Source organism: Lissotriton helveticus, chromosome 10, assembly GCF_964261635.1.
Source record: "Lissotriton helveticus chromosome 10, aLisHel1.1, whole genome shotgun sequence".
Taxonomy (NCBI): domain Eukaryota; kingdom Metazoa; phylum Chordata; class Amphibia; order Caudata; family Salamandridae; genus Lissotriton; species Lissotriton helveticus.
The window spans coordinates 174,292,158-174,307,406 of NC_136071.1; positions in this window are offsets into that span (position 1 = coordinate 174,292,158).

Below are 15,249 nucleotides of genomic sequence, written 5' to 3' on the forward strand. Positions count from 1 at the left end.
GAGTGGTGCTTCTTTTACCGTAACGTGCTGAGGTCTGAAACCAAAGCAGATGGACAACCCTCTCACCCAATGCCTAAAGCCAGTGGAACCACAGTAGCCAATGGCAGAAAGGGGCTGCCCAAAAGCCCCTTTCAATATATGTTTAATATGTATGTAGGTGTTTTGTGATGTGTGTTGTATGTTGTACAGTGTGTTTTGTGGGGAAACAACAGCTCCAACCAGACAGCTAGAGTTGACTGTAGGCAAGACCTAAGCAGGTGATGCTGTACATAAAACTGTATTGTGTAAGTGGTCTGGATATGGTCAGACTGAAGATTCCAGAATGTGACCTAGGTGGCAGTAATGTGGGCAGAGACATGCAATCAAACAATCGATCAAACAGCATTTGTACAGTGCAGTATTGTATCCCCTAGAGGTATCAGGCCAGTGAGGGTGCCAAGTCTCCATTGAAAAGCCAGGTTTTGAGTTTCTTTATGAAATCTGCCAAAGAGGGGGCTGTTCGGAGGTGGAGGGGCAGGTCGTTCCAAGTCTTGGCGGTGATGTAGGAGAAGGAACAGCCCCTGCTGTGGCTGCGATGAATGCGGGGGGTATGCTTGAGGGCAAGATAGGAGAAGCACAGGTGTCTTGTAGAAAGATGGAAGTTCAGGCGATAGTTGTTGTAGGACGGTCCTTGATCGTGTAGGGCTTTGTAGGCGAGCATTAGGATCTGGAACTGACATCTCTTCTAGATGGGGAGTCAATGGAGGTTTGTGAGATGGAGGGTGATGTGGGTCCATTTGGGGAGGTCCAGGATGAGTCTGGCTGCCGCATTCCGTATGGTCCGGATTCTTGAGCAGCTGGGTGGAGATGCCGGAGTAGAGAGCGTTGCCCTAATTGAGGCAGCTGGTGACGAGGGTTTGAGTGAAGTTTTTCTGGTGTTGACTGGGATTCATCTGAAGATTCTGCAGAGCATGCATAGGGTGTAGAAGCAGGTGGAGGCAACTGTGTTGGCTTGTAATTGGAACAGTACAATGTACAACTGTTTTTTGCTTATTTGTATTACAAACTATTGGAACAGGGATGTCCCCTGCATGATACAGGCCTGAGTGACCCGACTGTATGTTAAAATTGGTATCTTGAGATTTTGTTATCCCAACTAGCTTGATAATCTTAAATGTGTGCTGAGGCCTAGACTTATCTATTGTAAAGCTAAGGTCCTGAACCTATTCTGTGACTTGGAGGGGTGCATAAGTGTGCCGTCTTTCATCACCGAAGACTTTTGTTCATATTCTGAGCAGTTGACATAAATCAGGGGTGGTAGTATACCAATTTTCGAAGTTTAATAGTCCTGAGCAGACCTTTTGTTGTTCTAAAAGGGAACGAGACCTATTAGTCACACTCGTGTAAAGTTGTGCTTCAGTGTAACACCCAGACCTTTGCACTGACTTTCTGTGAGCATGTTGGGTGTGTTTACACATTGTGTGTGGAACATATATAACAGTGAGTCTGTGTGCAGTGTGTCTATGTTTGCAGGGGCCAGTGGGATCCATTTTGGATGGCTTCTGGTTTAGTATGGCACAAGAAAGAGGAAGGCTACACGTTCCCCGGACAGTACAATTGCCTTGATTAAATTCCTGAAGCTAGTGGTCGGTGACCCAGATATTGATATGAGAGAGGATGGAGAACGGGATGTGCTTAAAAATGTATGAGGACTTTTTAGTAAGGGATTGCTGAAAATAATTTCCTGACCACTGCCGTTTGATGGATGGAATATGGGATGAGCCAACAGATTCTCTTGTTAAAGGTGGAGGGGGGGGAGCTTGATTAGGTCTATCTTTTAGTCTGTCCCTGATTGCTACATCAGGAAGGCTGATGACAGCACATGCAGAGTCACACTATATTGTGCCCATGTTTTAGATATATCTGTTTTGAGCACCATCACTACCTGCTGTGAGAGCCTTCACCTTGCACAAAGGCTGCAGCAGCACTAAAGCAGGAAAAAAACATTTGATAGGGAATCACCTCAAACCAGTTCCAGACACATAGACAATGGGGTCAACATCCCCTATCTGCAAAATTAATTTATACCTCCCTACTCTGGTCCAGTTACAAGCTACTTCACTGTCCAAGAGAGGGAGCGCTCCTCAGAGGTTTTGAAGAGCTGCTGTGGGGAAACATCCTTTACAACGCAACTGTTACAACGCACTACCATTACGACGCAACCATTTCAACGCAAGTCATTACAACGCATTGCGCTGGGGGCGCTCTAGGATAGGTAATAGTTTTAATTTACTATCCAACACCTTCCCTACCATCCACGGGGACTGGAGTTGGAATAGTAAATTAAACTATTCACTATCCAGCACCCCCCAATGCAAGTCGTTGTAACGACTTGTGTTGTAAAACTTGCGTCGTAAAGGCATGCGTTGTAATAGCATGCGTTGTAACGACATACATCTGCTGCTGTGAGACCAAGGCTTAGGTCTGCTTGACAGTTAGCCTCCCAGATGTCAGGATATATCACCTGATATTTACATACCTTGCTGATAAAAATGAGGGCCTGTCTAGGATCTTGAATCTTGGCTGCCTGCTCAGAGACTGAAGGAGTGTGCCTAGCTAGACACGAAAAGAGGCTAGGATGGTAAAAAGCTCAACCATGTTTCCATTATGTGTATAACCCAGAAGAAGACGACTACTCTTGGGAGCACAACTATGCCAGACCAAAATGAGAAGGGTCACCTGATCTCCATAAGTTGTTTGTGTGGCATACTGTGCAAAGAAGACTTGCAAGTCAAGGCTGCCTTGAGCACTTTGGCATATCTGCAGTGTGTCTAAAGGGAGTAGATCTGCCTCTAGTCACCATCCAACGTGCCAAAGAAGTTCACTATCATCACTGTAGCAAAGAGCCTATGTCCATGGGCCAGAGGCTCAACTTCCAAAGACAGGGCAATTCTAGGCCAGCTGCACTGGGACCCGAGTGGCTCCAATGTAGACTGAGGTCACTGTTTGCATCCTGCACCAATTATAAGGATGCCACTGGCAAGAAACAGACATGCGCTGACCAGGGCTGCTACAGCCCATCCCATAGAAACAGGTAGCACAGAGCTGAAAGAAGGAGTATGAGACGGCATCTTAAACTATAATAAAGATCAGCCTGCGTAGAGATACCAATATGAATTCTACCTTGTTTGCATAATTTGCTTTGCCGAATCACACAGAATTTCGTAGAAGTTGCACAAAAATTCACAAAATGCGAATCTGTCATTTAGTACTATATTTTAGAACAAAATGCTTCCCTTGATTTTTTGCTTGAGGATGTATTTTGCACAAAAAATTGCTATCTTTTTTGCCGTGAACAGTAGCATAATTATGGAAAATGGCATAATTTCAGAAATTTCGTGACTCACAAATTACGCAGGATTAATTAAAGTTTCAACCAGGCCCAAAAGTAATCTATGCTGTAAGCAATCTTTCAACATGTAGATGATGTACTACTTTCCACATATCAAAACAAAGTCAACCACCTCTCTATTGATGCCTGTCTTAAATTAGAAGGATTACAGACTGGAAATAGGATGTACATACTCTGATCTTGCAACCAACTAGATAATTATATGTAAGTAATTATTAAATGCCTCCATCAGTTGAGTTGCCCAGGGAAAATGTGTTACCTGACAAAAACTGCTCTTTCAGGGTTTTTAGACAATGAATCTTTCATCAAACCTTGCACAATGCTTGATTTTGTTTTCACTGTAATAGTCTGTGCATTATCTATAATAACAGCCAACTTGAAATAACGTTCATGTTCCAATCAGCCAGTTATGGAAGGAAAATTACATTTGTAAACATTTGACATTCGTGCATATCAAAATTAAATGTTTAATTTTTTTCCAAATAGAAACGTATCTAATTTGTCGTTGTTGCTAGGTTTCCCAGCTGAGCAGACCTAGGTGATGTAATTTCCAGAAATTCTCATTGTGCTTGTTACAAGATATTAATGGAATTAAGTGCAAAATATGCCCTTGCATCAGAAATTGATACAAGGACACATTTCACTCCAAAATATAGTGCTAAATGATGAATTCACATTTTGCCTAACATAGCATAATTTTCCCAAAATATTTTGTAATTACACAAAAGCAAATTATGTGAATTTGCACAACCCAATAAATGGGCCTCCCAGATTCCCAAGGAGCAGTTGTATGTAACCCAAATTAAAATGTTAAACAGTGACACAAATTGCATCAATTTCAATATAAGTAGTAAACTAAAAAAGTAAGAGGAGGGTCGGCCCACAGATCAGTTCAGGTGTGGACCTTCATACTTTTTTCCAAAGCACCGATTGATTTCAAAGAATGAGACTGGGGATGCAAAATAAGGCGACTGATTCCAGAGCTATGCACCTCTCCTATTCGACAGTAGTCACACATGCCACCTTTCAATGTTCTACAACAGTGGAGCGTTGAAATTTAAGAATGGGATGCCAGGTGTGGCATCTAAATTCTTTAGTTGGCCTTGGCATGGTTGTTCTTAGTGGAATTCAGAAATAAAGGATAGTAATGAACAAGTGCCCATGGTTCAGGAGATGGCAGCAATAATTGCAGAGTCCGGCATTCATGGTGAAGTTTAAGGATGAGCTCATGGTTAAATTAGATTATGTCTTTGTCTCCTGGTTACAATAAACGAGTTCTTATTCACTATCAAAAAAATAAAATACAAAATATTGATAATTTCAAAGTGGAACATGTTTGAATACTTTAAAAAGTGTTAGATGGAGTGGTCAATTTAATTGTAGAATTAAGATACAGTCTTGTGTTTTTTATTTTATTTTTTTGTATAGTGGTAAAAATGGTAAGAACATTGGATTATGTTCTGTTTGGGATCATCAAAGTCTGCATCTGTTGGTTTGGTATTGATGTCTCAAGAATATTCCTCCAATTCCTCTGCTGCTTCTAGAGCAAATTCCCCTGTTCATTCTAATTATGGTTCTTCTCTCCATGTTTTTGTCAGACAAACTGGTTCTTCTCAGACTGACAATCCACTGACTGCAAGTCATGATAGATATTTTTATTGTTAACCTGAGGAGTTCTGGCCTTTTTATTTTTTCATTTTTTAAATTCAAATATTTCTGTATGAGTTTCTCCGTTATCGTTGTTGACAGTAACAGATACTATTGCGCTTCCATCAATCATGAGGTTAACCGTAGTCCCACAAAGATTATAAGCCATCCCAAAAGAGAGCAATGCTCCCGAAGATTATGTTTGCAGTAATTTTGAACTGGAGGGTACATGCAGGAGAAAGTGACATGCTCGTACTAGTAGCTGAATGGAAGTGCACTGCCTGTCGCTGTGGCATCATTGTGATTGCACTACAGCGAACAATGAACTGAGCATAGGTTGAAGAAAGTACTGCTTCTATAGTTCTTCTCTGTCCCACATGTTTAGTCTTTCATGGTCAAGGGAACTCTTTCTTCACAATCCCCCCATACTTACACACATTAATTTGTAAAAGAGTAATACAATAAGATAGCCCTTGTTTATAACTTGAATCCAGAAAAGTGGCAGAGATGTATTCTACAGAAGACCTTAGATCTGCAACCTGACTGGAATCTTTCAGCAGATGGCCAAGTATATTGTCTTCAAAACCAGGAGCTTTATGATCCTAGGTAGTTTTAAGGGTTTCTCCAGAACACCCAACTTAGACGTCAGCATTTGGAGCATTGTGTTGGCATTTGTAATGTTGGCATCATCTCTGCTGTAGCAGACGCAGCTTCTTCCTTTAGTATCACACAGTTCAGTAAGCTGCATAGCTTAGAGATGCATTAAAACATGTACAAGGCGAATTACATTATCCATCATACTGCTGTTCAATTTACTCTACAAAATGGTCCAATATTTGAAACATTGAAATAAGTATAAAATGGCTCAGAATCATGTAAGGAAAATTTAGATCTTCATGTATGGTTATATAAAATTATTATATGGTAGCCCACTCCCTTTAGAAACAGTAGCCTTATTAGGAGGCAAAACCCCTAGTATGCTCATCTTTCGCATGGACACAAATTTTTACGTAATGTCCTCTAAATCCAGACACCTAAGTCCCATTAGGTGACAAAACCCCTACACACCATGCAAAACTCTTAATGAAGAGCCCACACCTTTACGACACCCAAGACACATTAGATGGTCAAACTCCTACAATGTACAGCCTTCAAAACTGTACACATCTTCTCACGGAGAGTCCCCTCCCTCCACATCCAAGCACAATTCGGTGGGCAAGCCCCTACTAAACTCTGCCTTTGCCCTGTGCATAGCTCTCCAGAGAGAGCTTATCCAGACATCCCAGCCTAAATAGGTGGGCAAGCCTTTACCAGTGACAGCCGCCACCATGGGCACAACTCTTCACGGAGAGGGTAATCCCTCCAGATACCCAAGCCCATTGCATTGTCAAGACCCTTCTATGCAAAGCCATCACACTGTGTACAATTTATGACAAATAGCCCATTACCTACCTACTCCCAAACCCCTTTAGATGGTGAAGCTCCTAGTATGCACCTCCTTTGACCTGTGGGCAAGTCTTTCATGGACAGCTCACACCTCCCACACCTGCAAGTCCCATTAGGAGGCCAACCATGTTGCAAACACTTGCACTCAGTAGCGGTACAGAAGCTATAGATAATTTGCTTTAAATGTAACCTCATTAAATACCTTTCAGTGCCAGAAGTGTATAGCACCATGTCAAACTTAATGGATGATTTAATCAGTGATGTCTTCAGCGATTTCATTTGAGATGTCGTCAGTGATGTCATTGAGCATGAGTGATGTAGCATGTGAGGTGCATGGCGGCGGAGCCAAAGGTATAGTTAGCTCGCTTCACTATAACTGGTTAATTTCTGTGCTTTTTAAATTAAAAATGTTACCTTTAACTGACATTTTCACTTAGCTATACCACCACTTTAACCTTTGTTTTTCAGTGAATATTTATGTGGCTACAGAGTTACTATTCTTACCTCCAGTATGTACCTTGACTTTATTTTTATCTTCAAGTCATGTAGATGTGGAGGTAATAATAGTAAATCTATGCTTGACTGTGTATCTCATGATATCATGGTAGTCGATATTTGGCCAAAATAATTTGGCAGATCGATATTTTTATCCTCAATATTCTGATGAACAAGCAGCATTTGCCATTTTGTAAGTTGACGGCTACAGGTTTATTAGGTTCCATATACTTTTTAAGTGGACCCAGGAGATGCACAAATAGTAAAGTAGTTCCATGTCACTGTACTTGCAGGCAAGATGAAATGTCAAAGGAATATTTCAGATTGGGATATTGGGATTATTGCAGTGTTCGGTTCAGATAGTGAATAAATCGCCTCCTGGAGCAGTTTAAGATGATGAATTTGAGATAGAGATAGAACTGTCCATAGAGAGGAAGGAATCAAGCATTTGGAGGATTAATTGGGGCATGACTTCCGCTATCATCCTATTCAGAGGTGAAAGAACTACTAATTGACTGCCAGTGACCTCCCATTAGCAGCAGGCATCTGTCACAGGACTGCCACCTTTTCAGCATAAGAAAGCCTGCCCTATTAGCGTGGCCTCATGATTTATGTTTTCCCTACATAGGTAACCTATATGATTCATGATGGACAGAGGCAGGGAAAGTCATCAATGGCCATCACACGCAAGGAGAAAATTATGTGCTCACTTGGCCTTTGTGTTCTTTTTGTTTCTTAGAAACAAACCTCTGCTTTGGGTCACTACAACATCCCATCCACTTTTGCTATAAGTGTGTCCTCCACACTAGTTAGTGGCAGTACTTTTGGCAAAACAATCTATGCTGATTCGGTGGGGAAGTTAAACTGTGGGTGACGGTGGGACGAGAGTCCTCCACCAGGTGGCCTCTGCTAATGGGGCAGACCACTAAGGTTCCCACAAAGACTAAGGGGCCCATTAGGATGGCGGGCGGATTGCCCCCGCCAGGCTGGCTGGGGCAATCAGACCGCCATCCGCACCTGAATTTCCCTGCCATATTAGGAAGGCGGGGGGGGACCGCGGCGGACGGAAAGACCGTCCGCCGATTTTCCGCCGACCGGGGCGGAAAAGGTTTAATATGGTGGCGGTGTCTAATAGACACCACCAGCTACATTATGATGGGCTTGTTTAGATGTCTTTCTGCAGCGGCGATGCGGTCTTCACTCTGAGTGCCCCCTGCGGGCCTCTAGAGTGAAGGAGAGGTGGGGGTGCACACGGGGGGCTACCTGTGGTACCCCCCTTCATTTGCATAAACAAAGTGGCAGGCACCGCACGGTGCCTGCCGCTTTGTCTATGCAAATGCATTTTTAGCATTGTGGCGGGCGGTGCAGAGAGCAACGCCGCCACAATGCCAAAAATACAGGATGTGCCTGCCACTGTGGCGGGCACATCCTAATACCCCCCACGGGACCCCCGCCCTTATGCCGGGTGGTCCCAAACCCCGGTAGGATGACAGGCGGACTTTGTCCGCCCGTCATCCTAATAGGCCCCTAAATGTGCCTTCAAACATTTCATTTTTCTTGTATTAGAACTTTGGTATCAGCAACCTCAAATAGCAGAAGGAGTTATTTTTCTTGAGAGAGTGAACTGTGACAATATTAAGGAATTGAGCTTTAGTCTCATTAAGATTCACCCTACCACTATTTATCAATTGTTCATTTGGATGTTGTGTGGCACGTGCCACATTGTTTACGTCATTGATTTAGTGTTTAAAATATAACCAGATGTAGCTGCAGAACAGAATGTAGATGTGCATTAAAACATTGAGGATCAGTTAGAGTTGTGAGGTGCCACAGTCTCCCACATTCCTGGCTACCTTTTACTTTACCACAAAAACAAAATGGGGAGTGAAGAGGTAGTGTCCTTTAAAGGAGCACTGAAGGTGTATATGCCCTCCTCTTGAAACGTTTCAAAAACACAAAGATACACCCTCAGATCTATTCAGAATAGTTTACCCGCAGGTTGCGTGTGTTTCCTACAGTGGTTGGAAGCACACAGTGTTTGTTTAAACACCCCTCACACAACAAAAGGGCCTTTGGTGTCATGCTTCATCATGGGGGTCTTCCCGCCCTGCTGCGGGATGGGGTGTGCTACGACCTACGGCTAAGTGGGAGCACTGATTTTCAGAAAATTAGGTGTTGTGTAAGAAAGTGAGTTGAAGGGTCAGGAGAGAGTGAAGTAGTGAATTAAAAAGTACCTGGCTCTTATGTTCCCTGGAGCTGGTACTGTTAAAAAGGTGGGTTGAAAGTGTATTGCTCTAATGAGCAATCTACCCTGTGTGCGTCAACATGTTTCGAAGCTCTCAGGCTACTTCTTCAGGACCAAGAAAGATCCCTTCTCTACTCACTAAAATATGGAGCAAATGCCGAGAAAATAGTTCCAAGTAAATAAATGTAAAAAGGTAATATATGTACATGTACTATTACTACGTGAAAGGCAAATTGTCATGCACAAGATACAATACCCACTAGGTATTCTATTTGGTAATTTGAAAGAAAAGCACAACATTACAACTGCAAGACATATACTGCATCCAGCGTTATTAATGGTGACCTGTGAGGAAGGTGATATATATAGTGAGAATATTCTCCTTAGCCTTAGTTGTGTAACAAGCACTGGTACTGTGACCTTTTACTTTAGCCTTATCATTAGACAGGAAGGAGTTGAACCAGTTGAGAGATGAGCTTGACACCCACACCACACGCATCACACTGTTCAGAAGCACTGAGTTGTCAATGGTGCTAAATGTGGCCAATAGATCAATAAGTTGAGCCCTAGGCCGCCACTGAGATCAAATAAATTGAAGATGATCATTTATATGTCCATTAAAGCCATTTTGGTATCAAAGTTGGGTTGGACACTTCTTTGTTTTGTCACACAAAAGATTTGGAGTGGAGCTTAATAGAAGCTGCCTTCTCTATCATTTTCAATACAGGTGGGGTATTTGAGAATGGATAGTAGTTTTTTGAGTCGAGTGAGTCAAAGGTTGGCTTCTTCACTAGTGGTGTAACCCAGATTTCTTTTATAGATGAAAGAATCACGCCTTCTCTCAACAAACTGGTACTTATCTCTCCAATAAAAGGGATCAATGCTGCAAACCCTCATTAAATAACTTGAAGGACATGGGTCACCCTTAAATCACATGTTGCATGCCTCATGTCAGAGGCTGTGCCATGACTGCCATATTTTTATTGGCTCTCACATCAGATCCTATTTATCTTTTTTTAATCTCTAGAAGGAACAGCATCTTCTCCAGCAGACAGCACACATACCCTTGGTGGTAGCTTGGCCTGTACCCTAATTGTGCAAATCAAACCAGTTTCTCTCCTCAACCTCAATATTTACAAGTCCTGTCTTTGATCTGAGCCCCGGCGTTATTTGATTTGCACAATTTGTATCCGGATCCACAAAGCCCGTGTTATTTGCAGACACACCACTGTCTCTATTTACTAAAGCTGCCTCTTTAACTTATGTAAACTGCTGCTAAATGTATGCAGGTTGTCTGGCAGAACAGACAACCTTCAGGCTGGACTATTATTTTGAAACATGGGCCTGACAGGGTTATGAGCCATGCTGTAAATGGAAGAAAGGGATTCAGGGAACACACTAGTGCACACAGGGAAGCAAGAGCCTGTCATGCCTTGGGGGTGTGCGGGCTTTGGACTGGCTAGTGGCTCACCATTGGCAGGCAGCTAATATGATGCCCAAGTGAATGTACTTAAGGAAACCATCATGTCACCACCACATTAGTATGTGTACATACATAACGTTAAACTACCAGCTCTTCTCCATAGAACTGCTCTACGTTTGGTGGGACATAACAGACATTTCTCGGTAGGACTGCTACAGTACAATAGTACTTGAAAGTACCAGTACCTCTCAACATAGCTTCAATTGTTGATGTAAAATGCCAGCAGGGTTGCAATCCCTTTTGTGAACAAGTGCCAGTACATTCATCAGGGCTTCAAAACAACAATCGACAATGCCACCGGTTCATCGCAGTCCAACTGTACCTCAAAAAGACCATCCACACAGTTCTCAGCAGGACTGCTGTACCCTTAGCAGGATAGTACCAACCGTTCTGACCAAGGCTGTTGAATTTAATAGGAATGTAAGAGAATATCTCTCCAAGAGGCTCTTATTTAGTGAATAGGTAACCTCTCTCCCATTATTTAGCACTTTGGATGCTCAAACATACACAAATGCTTAAATTATTTCAATATTACAGGTCAAAATCCAATGATCAAGAGCAGAAGACTTATAGAGGGAACAGTACTCTCTTTGAACAAAATTACATTTGAATATGATATTGCTTCTGGGAAGCATCAGAACACAGAAAGTGAGACTACAGGACCACCTCAGGATGCTGAATGAGGCCAAGATTCCAGCCTGGTTCCCCAGTTCCAATGTTGACATGCTCTAGCGCCAGTAATATTGCTATGAGCCACTAAGAGATTAGATGAATGGCCTGCTTAATCTAGTGGAAAGAGTGACAGGCATGTAAGACATAAGCAGCTATCTCCTCTCTTCAGCAGATGGAAAGTGTGCCACAAGATGCTGCTTAAAACATCCTAAACATTTGTCCTATCACATGTGGGAGAGCACAAACTTTAGCACGTTGAATGAAGTAAGAGGTCAATACCGTTGGGATCCAGGAGAGTAGATTAATTTTTAGGGAGTCCTCATTTAGACAAAGCCACCTCCATTCTCAGATGTAGTGGCAGGGGATTGTCTAAGGAGAATCCTTGAACATGAAATGTACATTCTTCCTAAGTCTCTCACGTCTGGTCAGAGAGGCAGTTCAGACACAGCTGTGGGCAGACTCGAGGCTTCTGGTTGGTAGGTAGTAGGATGACCAGTACAAGGGATATGTTTTTGGAAGGTTTCTCTTTCTTTTACTGGAAACCAGTAGAGGTATTTTAGGGCTAGTGTGACATGGTCATTTCATGTCAAACCAAACATCATGTGGGCTACATTTAAGTAAGGTAGGGTAAGCAATTCTCAATAATAATAATAATAAAAATGTAGTTTGATATTCCTTGACTTAAATAATGGTTGGAGATTAGGTACAAATCATCACATACGTTTATTTTAATGCAGTTGAAAACTAATAGGAGCCTCCATTTAATTGCGAGGCAGCAGAGAACTTAGACCAGCCAACACCTATTGCGCCCCTCAATGGAGCGCAGGCCTGGGGCTTTTTCAAGGCTAAGATTGTTTGTACAAAAAGGAGAGGGCCCCTGTAAGATACTAATGACTAGCAGGCAAATCAGGAGAATGAGGCACAAGATGGTTTGTACGTTAAAAATAGCATTGTTGGTCTAACATGGATTGTAGGTTAGCCATATTAGTTTGCCCTTGTGGGCCTAATCGTATCTTTAGGTAGTAGATAATCGTGCTTACAAAAGTATTGACTATCTACCACCTAAAGATAAGATTAGGACCACAAGGACAGACTAATACGACTAACCTACAATCCATGTGAGACCAACAAAGCTATTCGACGTAAAAGCCACCTTAGCCTTAAAAAAGACCCAGGCCTGCATGTCATTAAGGGGCAAAACCTGTGTTGGATGGTATATGTTTGCGGCTGCCTCGCAATTACATAGAGGCTTTCATTAATTTTTAACTGCATTAAAATAAACGTATGTGACGATTGCCATGTAATCTCTGACCACTATTTTACTCAAGGAATAAAACCACACGTTGATTTGTATTATTGAGAATTGCTTACTCTTCCTTACTTAAATCTATTTCATAGTTATGGGCATAGAGGTATTGCCCTCTTAAGGTAAGCAATCAGTACTGCCAAAGAGGCAATACTAGTCAGTGAAACTCCAGAACTATAACCCCCTTCCTTGAGAGCTGCTCAGCTTTCAACTCACCAGGAAGTAACAAGGCACTCTATACTACTGACAGTGACCTATGGAATGGGCGCTCTCCATTTTAATGCCAGTTAAAGACTAGAGCAGGCATTCACAGGAAATCTGCAAAAAGAACACAGTGCATACAAATAATCCAAGGTGAGAACAAAATGAAACCAACATCCCTCTGATTGCCATCTCCTTCAGCACCTATTTCCCACCAGAGAAACACATTGTTTTCCCTGTTGAGCCATGAATTCCCCAGCTGACCTGAAACAAGCACTCAGTGCTGGCCCTGACCTGACTCATTGTCACTAATTGCAAGCATTCACCACTTCCTCTTGTAAAGTGCAAGAAATGAGACAATTTCCCACCATGATCATTTACTAAGTCACCTGTTAAAGTTTCAGAATTAAACCCCTTTTCCATGATGTAATCACTCATTCAAGCACAACCGAGGAGACCTGACCAATCAGTCTTACACTCAGTCTCCGAAGCTCTCCTTCTCTGAAATCCACATCCCAGAAGAACATAATTAGACTATTAAAGGAGTGAGTTCAAATGAGGGAATGAATGAATATGACCTCATTCGTGGCACCTTTAAGGTGCAGTGGTAAATCTAGAGGTAATACCTCGATGAGGTAGTCACCTGGCCGCACCGAGGGGTGCAGTATTATACCAGAATGTAGGGTTTTTGGTCTGAAAATGGAGAGTAACTTGCAATGATAACGTTATTGCTTGTTTTTCAGTAACTGGGTGTGATTACCAATATCCATTTGCTAGTGGTGTCCTCCCATGGAATTTCCATGCTGTAGTGCAACATTTCTGCAGTTCACTAATGTGGAATTGGTGCATTGCACTAAAGCAGAAATATAGTGGAAACATGCAGCAAACCAATTACTAAACTCTTCTTGATTCTTTGGCTGAGCTTTATATGTTGATGTGGCTCATTGCATAGACTCTTCTGTATGCTGACATAATTGTTTGGATTCCAACATATCATGGTGCAATTCATGCACTTATGTGGGAGTGCATCAGTGTTAAACTGCCATTGCGCATTACCTGTAAATGCCAAGTCGGTGTACATGGGAGTTGAGGCCTGCATTTGGGATTGAAGATTTAGCAGGAACTCTTCCTCCTTCTTTTATCCTCTGGACTCTGTTTTTCACCAGTGAAAATCTAAAAAGATTTGTCCAGGGTAAAGACCTCAGAATGAGGCAAACTTTGCAGCAATAGTTGTGCACAACACTCATTTTTGTGAGTATCCCTTAGTCTGGGGGTTGTAGTATAGAGGGAATCTCATTGCTGCATATTACCGCACTCTGTGGAAATGGTAATTCCTGGGAGTATTACCCAAGAACAACCAGGTTGTAATGAAGGTGTGAATGTTTAAGATGATGTCAAGTTGAGTCTCCCTAGGGGATACGGATTATCATTCAAAGGTACAGAAATACAGGCTCCATTTTAGAAATCCTGGTCTATCTGTTTCCCACACATTAGCCTAGCTATAATTCCCCCCACCTGTAGCAGGCACTATTGATCATTGATCCATTATTGAGACGGCGAATGAGATGCACAGTGACCTCTTTGGGATTCAAGATACACTTCAAATTGAATATTTATAGAAAATGTGATTTCAAATTTCCCCCTCCTTGGCTGTGCCCTAGCCATCTGCCTCTTTGCTACCTTCACCCACAGTCAGAATGAGTAAGAGACACAAAGATTTGTTTGACTTACAAGAACAAGAGAGTGACGCTGGATGATTGGATGAGTGAAAGCGACTGCAGTAAATACAGTGCCTGGTATGCAGTGCTGCAGATCATTTGTCTGAATTCAGGGAAATCTTTATTTGACTTCACTGCAAGGCAGGGATTGTGACAGCTGCTACTTTTCCTGAACCTGCCATACTTGAGAGAAGCCTGAAATGGTTATTAGGCTATTCTCCATGAAAACAAGCCTTAACATTTAAACTAAAGATTATTTCTGCCATTTCAAGGCTTTTTGCAGTCTCTGTTTTAAATCACAGCCAATTGATTCAGATTAAACACCTCAACACTTTCGGATGGTAGTCGTAGCTAATGTATCCGTATGCTATACTGGCGAAGATCCCACACTGTTAACTCCAAGGGGTTGAAACATTGTTGACTATTGATAGCAATTGGACTGTGTAACTATTGATCATTAATGTGTCATTAACATGCACCTCTGACTGCACCCCCGTTTGTCTATTTTACAGACTATACAGCCATTTATTTTTTCCATTCTTTTATTATGTTATTCACCCTGATGTTTTCTCAACATGTGAACCACTTGAGCACTATGCCCACACCATTCACTTTCATATGCAGTCCTTGATGTTGTTGAACCTC